The sequence below is a fragment of the Silurus meridionalis genome, chromosome 23, assembly GCF_014805685.1.
Source record: "Silurus meridionalis isolate SWU-2019-XX chromosome 23, ASM1480568v1, whole genome shotgun sequence".
NCBI lineage: Eukaryota > Metazoa > Chordata > Actinopteri > Siluriformes > Siluridae > Silurus > Silurus meridionalis.
Window position 1 is genome coordinate 20718844 of NC_060906.1, and position 6095 is coordinate 20724938.

Below are 6095 nucleotides of genomic sequence, written 5' to 3' on the forward strand. Positions count from 1 at the left end.
ATCACCAAACTGTGTTTTTTACGCCTTCGTTAACAAGAAACTTCATCAGCACACGCTGTATCATGCATGCACTAATAGTGTTGCCTGCCCTCTTGATTACCGGTCTCTGGACTGGACTAAGTTCGAACCAACATAGGAATTTATCAGGACCTTTCTCCGAATCTGTCTGGGCAAACCAGGACCTGGCTAGCCTGCCCTGAATTACATAAAAGATTGGGTTGACAAAGTTTTAACAATTCACAAAAGCTGTATATTTAAAGACTTCTTAAAGACCTTAAGGTGTTTACTCAGCATGCATATCTCCCACGCTGTTAAACATCAATTTACATTTACATTTGCGGAAGTTTAGCAGACGCCCGTGTCCAGAGCGACGGACAAAAGTGTTTCGAGTCTCTATCAATGAATAAATCTACACTGGTACACTGGTTCATTGCTTGAAGATAGCCAGGGACTCCACTTTTCGGACATCTAGGGGAAGTTTATTCTACCACTTCGGTGCCAGAACAGAGAAAAGCCTTGAAGTTTAATTTAACCTGTTAGCCCTCGACACAGATTTTGGGACTCACAGCTTAAATGCCCGACCTAAATTTAAATGTTAACAGTTCCTGATAAAAGTGGACTACATACACAATTTAGATATCTTCAAAAAGAAGACACTTTGAGCTTTACTGTCCATCATCAAAGTTGATATTGCTCAAAAAGATATTAAGTTATAGATGATGAAGTCCCATAGATATACATTTCCTGCATTAACCATTATTTTTATTTCATATATAAATACATGAAATCAGTCCTGGAGCAATCCAGAAAAGTACTGGGTTGAAAGCCACATATCTCATAAGTTTATATTTCAAATTTTATGAAGATTTTCATGACAAATGAGATTCCTACAAACATTTATCTGAGACTATGTCTGACCTTTTTCTCCCTCCCCCTGTTTGAGATTCACCTGCTAAACTCAGGTGGTCATTCATACTCTATTCATACAGTCTGCATATTAATGAATTGCTGACCATTAAAGGCTTTTGTCACACATATTTGGGGCTATTGATGTTGAATTTGCATTCATATTGATGACCAGGTAGCCAGACAAGCTATTCTGCCTGGATACTGGACTACCTCACAGACCGACGACAGTATGTGAGGACTCGTGACTGTGAGTCTGCCATGATTGTCTGCAACACTGGAGCCCTGCAGGGATTGGTTCTATCCCCGTTTCTCTTCACCGTCTACACTGCAGACTTCATGTTCAGCTCAGCAACCTGTCACCTACAGAAGTTCTCTGATGACTCTGCCATCATCAGTCTGATCACGGATGATGATGACATGGAGTACAGAGGACTAATACAGAACTTTGTGGACTGGTGCCAACGGAGCTGCCTCCAGATAAATGCGGGAAAACCAAAGAACTGGTAGTGGATTTCCGTAGGCACAAACAAACTTTGTCACCAGTGAACATTGAGGGAAAGGACATTGTGAGAGTGGACTCTTACAAATACCTGGCTGTTCAATGACAAACTGGACTGGACAGACAACACTGAGGCAATTTACAAAAAAAGGGCAGAGCAGACTCTTTCTGCTGAGGAGAATTAAGTCTTTTGGAGTGCAAGGAGAGCTACTGAAGACCTTTTTTGACTCTGTGGTGTCCTCAGCCATATTCTATGGAGTGGTCTGCTGGGGCAGCAGCATCTCTACTGCAGACAGGAAGAGACTGGACAAGCTGATCAGGAAGGCCAGCTCAGTCCTGGGGATTCCCCTGGACACTGTACAGGAGGTGAGAGAAAGGAGGATGGTAGAAAAACTATTATCATTGCTGCAGAACGCCTCTCACCCCCTGTATGTAACCGTTACATTGCTGAGCAGCTCCTTCAGTGACAGACTGTTACATCCTAAGTGTCTGAAGAAGCGATACAGAAGGTCTTTTCTCCCTGCTGCTATTAGACTTTACAATCAAAGCTGCTCCCAGTAAAACCAGTCACCAAAATACAACACTGTTAGTACTTTTTAGCTGTGTAATAACATTACCTGTGTGCAATATTACATGCAACATGTGCAATATTACCTGCAATATGTGCAATACCACCTGTGTGAAATACTACCTGCAATGTGTACTTTTTTCTTCCCTTATTTGTATTTATACATTGTACTGTGTATATACTGTATATTATAGTATATGTATATTCTTTTTATATATTTGCATTTATTTTTATTTCTTTCCTTTGCTGCTGTAACAATAGAAATTTCCCCAGTGTGGGACGAATAAAGGTATATATTATCTTATCTTATTGTAACTTACAGATGCAGATCTACATGTCTCCGTTGTTACTCCGCCCCCCAAAAATATTTTCCACATCACTGCTTTTTTTGCAAATCTCAGATAAAACAACTTTTTTGATTGTCCACTTTTTCCTTGTTTTCTTTGTTTCTTTGTTTTCTTTGTTCTTTGTTGTCACTACGCACGTGCTGCTTCGGCCAGTAAGAGTCTGTAAATAGTAATAAAACTAAGACTCACACACGTGGAGAATAAAATCCCCCCCTAATATCAGTAGAATCCTGCACTTATTGGCAACATTGTCCATCAGTCATTTTGTTTCCTGATGCTACTGGCTGGAAATAAAAGGTTTGAAATGAAAGGTGGCGCATAAAAAACCATGAGACACCTGCAGAGAGAGTAGAGACTCAACCCAAGATTCTGCCTCTTTTACTTTTTTATTATCATTTTTTCTTTTTTTTGTGGTCTTAGCCGTTTTGTACCATTATATTCTACCAGCCTCATTTGTTTTTTGTCACCAAGATGTCGTTTTTTTATGTGAAAGTTATTCGGAAATATATAAACAGTTTGTGACTTGTTATTACAATAATAATGTAAGTAGTGCATTTTTTATGCATGTTGTTGTGTACTGCTTACACACAATCAGCAAATACATCCGTTATACGTTTTCCATTAAAAAACAAAGATCTGAAATCGCTGCTTGAGGCTTAGAGCTTTAGAATGATGTATAGTTAGTCATGGTTACTCTTGTCTTTTTTCATTTAATCTATTGCTAAACATTAACACCTGAGAACACTGGGCTATAACGCAACAACGAAGCCTAAGAGGTTTTAAAGACAGCTGTGTTTTTTCCCCAAATTGTTACCCCAAAGCTGGTGGTATACAATTGCACAGGATGTCAGTACTATAAGATTTTCCTTTCATGTAATCTGGGAGATCCAAACCTGTTCCAACATGACAATGCATCTGTGTACAATCTCCCTGAAGATATTTCCATGGATTGAAGTGATGATCTTAAGTAGTCTGATATAGAACTTTGACCTCAACCCAATTGAACACCATTGGGATGAATTTAAAAGCTGACTGCACCCCAGGCCTCCTTACTTAACATCAGTACCTGATTTTACTAATGCACTTGTGGCTGAATGAAGTTATTATAATAGCAACTTGGGTCTAAATGTGGAATTGAATGTTCAGCAGCTTTACACATATTTTGTCCATATTGTGTATCTTCAATATGTTTCTGAGACTAAGCAACAGACTAATGCAAACATTAAGGTTTAGGTACTAGGCCTTTGGCAGCAATACGTAAAAACCTTGACATTTGGTACATCAACACCAGTGAGAGCCAGGATTGGTATAAGCCATATGATAGATCACAAGCAGTAACAGAAAACACCACATGAAACACACATCGATATGATCTGATTCAGCATTTATTTTATGCTTGGTCAATGATGGAATAAAGTGAATGAGAATTAAACAAATAATCTTAAATATAATCAAATATAATCAATTTATTTTTATATTTGAACACCATTTCTGTCTTTGGAAATTCACGAGACTGGTAAGTGGTCCATCATTTATATCTTCTTATAGGTGAGGGTGGATGCAACGTCCCCAAAGGTCAGTGTCTGTAAAATACAAAAAACACACACACATTGCTATTCAGCAGTTTTCACACACTAATCCCAATTCACAAATGTGATTTCAACACAATTCTTACCATGAACATGTTGTCATCCATGATCTCACGAACAATTGTGGTTTGTTTCCCATCCCACGTCTGCACCTGTACAAGTTTGCCTTCATCCAACGTTATAACATTCTGGAAAAAAAAAATTGTTAGGCATATGTTTGGTTATGGAGGGATTTTAAGCAGAGCACAGTGTTTTGTGCAAATATTTGTATTTTTTTTATGTATTATTAAGGCCTTTTTTATGATGATTCATCTCCTATAATTTCTGTTAATGGTCATTTCAGTTCCATGTTGCAATACCAGAAAATGTGTAGAGAAAAGTATAGATGTGAATGCTTACCCAAGGCAATATTTAATTTATATATGGTTTTATATGAATGAGTTTGTGTAACAAATACACAAAATGTCACATTTAACCATCTCACATTTATCCAGTTTGGAAATGTAATGCAATTTTATTTATTTATTTACATTAATTATTTTATTTTATACCTTGCATTTACGGTGATCCATGGTTTCCTCACTGAACTCTTCGCCCAACTTGAAACAGATCTCTTTAGTAAAAAGGATGTTTACTGATTTAATAACTATAGATTCCCCATCCTGGTAAATTGTTAAAGTTGGTTTAAGTGATTGGGCAACACTTATCTCTTCTTCTGAAACACCTGAGAAAGAAAGGAATTTTGTATAAAAGGCGTTTTCTGTTGTAAAGAAAAACACTTTATAGGTCCCGATAAAAAAAAAAAATCAGTTTAAAAAATTTATAAATAAAAACTTACCCAATGCTGACAGATATTCGGTGAAATGATCACTCTTGACAAGTTTCCAACTTCCAATAAAGGCGTCCATTTTGGTAATGTAGTGTCTTTTGCTCAATATAGGAAGGATATGATTCTCCTCCAGTTGTACCTGATCATTTATAGTGTATGCAATGGGAGGAGACTGAAACTTTAATCGATGTTCCCAGACACCGTATTTGTTTATCAAATTGCGTTAATAATTGATTATTGTAATGAGTGTGAATGTAAATGACAATGGAACATGATCATGACTTTTTTGATGAAGTTGGCATGCATTTGATCTGTTCAGTCATAGTTTGTATCTGTATTACACATACATCTAATAAGATTTAAATGCTAATAATTCATTAGAACAGGAAAACGTCAAACAAATGTCTTAAGACTGTTGAATGCAAGCATCACCTCTCTCTCTCTTAGATAACTTACTTTGCCTAGAGTTAAATTCATTCGTACCCGAAAGCCTTTGAACACGTTAAACTTCCCCGAACCCAAATTTCTGATGTGAGATATGTAAAACACTATTCCAACAATGTCATAAAAATCTTAATTTCTGTACAGGTTCAGCATATAGAATTCAAATTTAATATTTATTTCAGTTCATTTAAACAGCTTTTATTTGTTTTCTTTTAACCACCATGCCTGAGATCTACACCATTCAAATGTCTTACTGCGGCTGAGCGCCTCATCACCAAACTGTGTTTTTTACGCCTTCGTTCACAAGAAACGTAAGGTGTTTACTCAGCATGCATATCTCCCACTCTGTTAAACATCAATTTACATTTACATTTGCGGCATTTAGCAGATGCCCGTGTCCAGAGCGATGGACAAAAGTGCTTTGAGTCTTTATCAATGAATAAATCTACACTGGTACACTCTTTATTCATTGCTTGAAGATAGCCAGGGACTCCACTTTTCGGACATCTAGGGGAAGTTCATTCCACCACCTCGGTCCCAGAACAGAGAAAAGCCTTGAAGTTTAATTTAAAGAAGATTAGTTAAAAAAAAAAAAGATTAGAGCCATATACTCATTAGCTTGAATCAACAATTTGTAGGCAATGATAAAACAGAAACCTTGTTTTTGGCTGCAACATATGGTTATGGTCACAAGGTGACAACAATGATATTAGCACCTGGCCAGGAATCAAGCAGATGGGAAAACTCCACTCACTCCAAAGAACTAAAAGGAAGTAGAACATATGTTCTACTGGCCAGTGTAAACCTGCTTATTCTTTAGATATGTTATAAAAAATGCTGTGAAAATAAATAAATAAATAAATAAATAAATAAATAAATAAATAAATAAAGCAACAGGCAGTTCTGCAGG

The 6095-nt window shown here is 36.8% G+C and overlaps 1 long non-coding RNA gene across 1 annotated transcript; it reads right to left on the minus strand.

The window, feature by feature from the left end:
- Window positions 1-3790: 3790 nt before the first annotated feature.
- LOC124377287 lies at window positions 3791-4623 on the minus strand. The gene is made up of 3 exons (XR_006924086.1): window positions 4464-4623; window positions 3999-4100; window positions 3791-3906 (listed from the first exon to the last, which is right to left on the minus strand). It is a non-coding gene; the product is annotated as an uncharacterized LOC124377287 (long non-coding RNA).
- Window positions 4624-6095: the final 1472 nt, after the last annotated feature.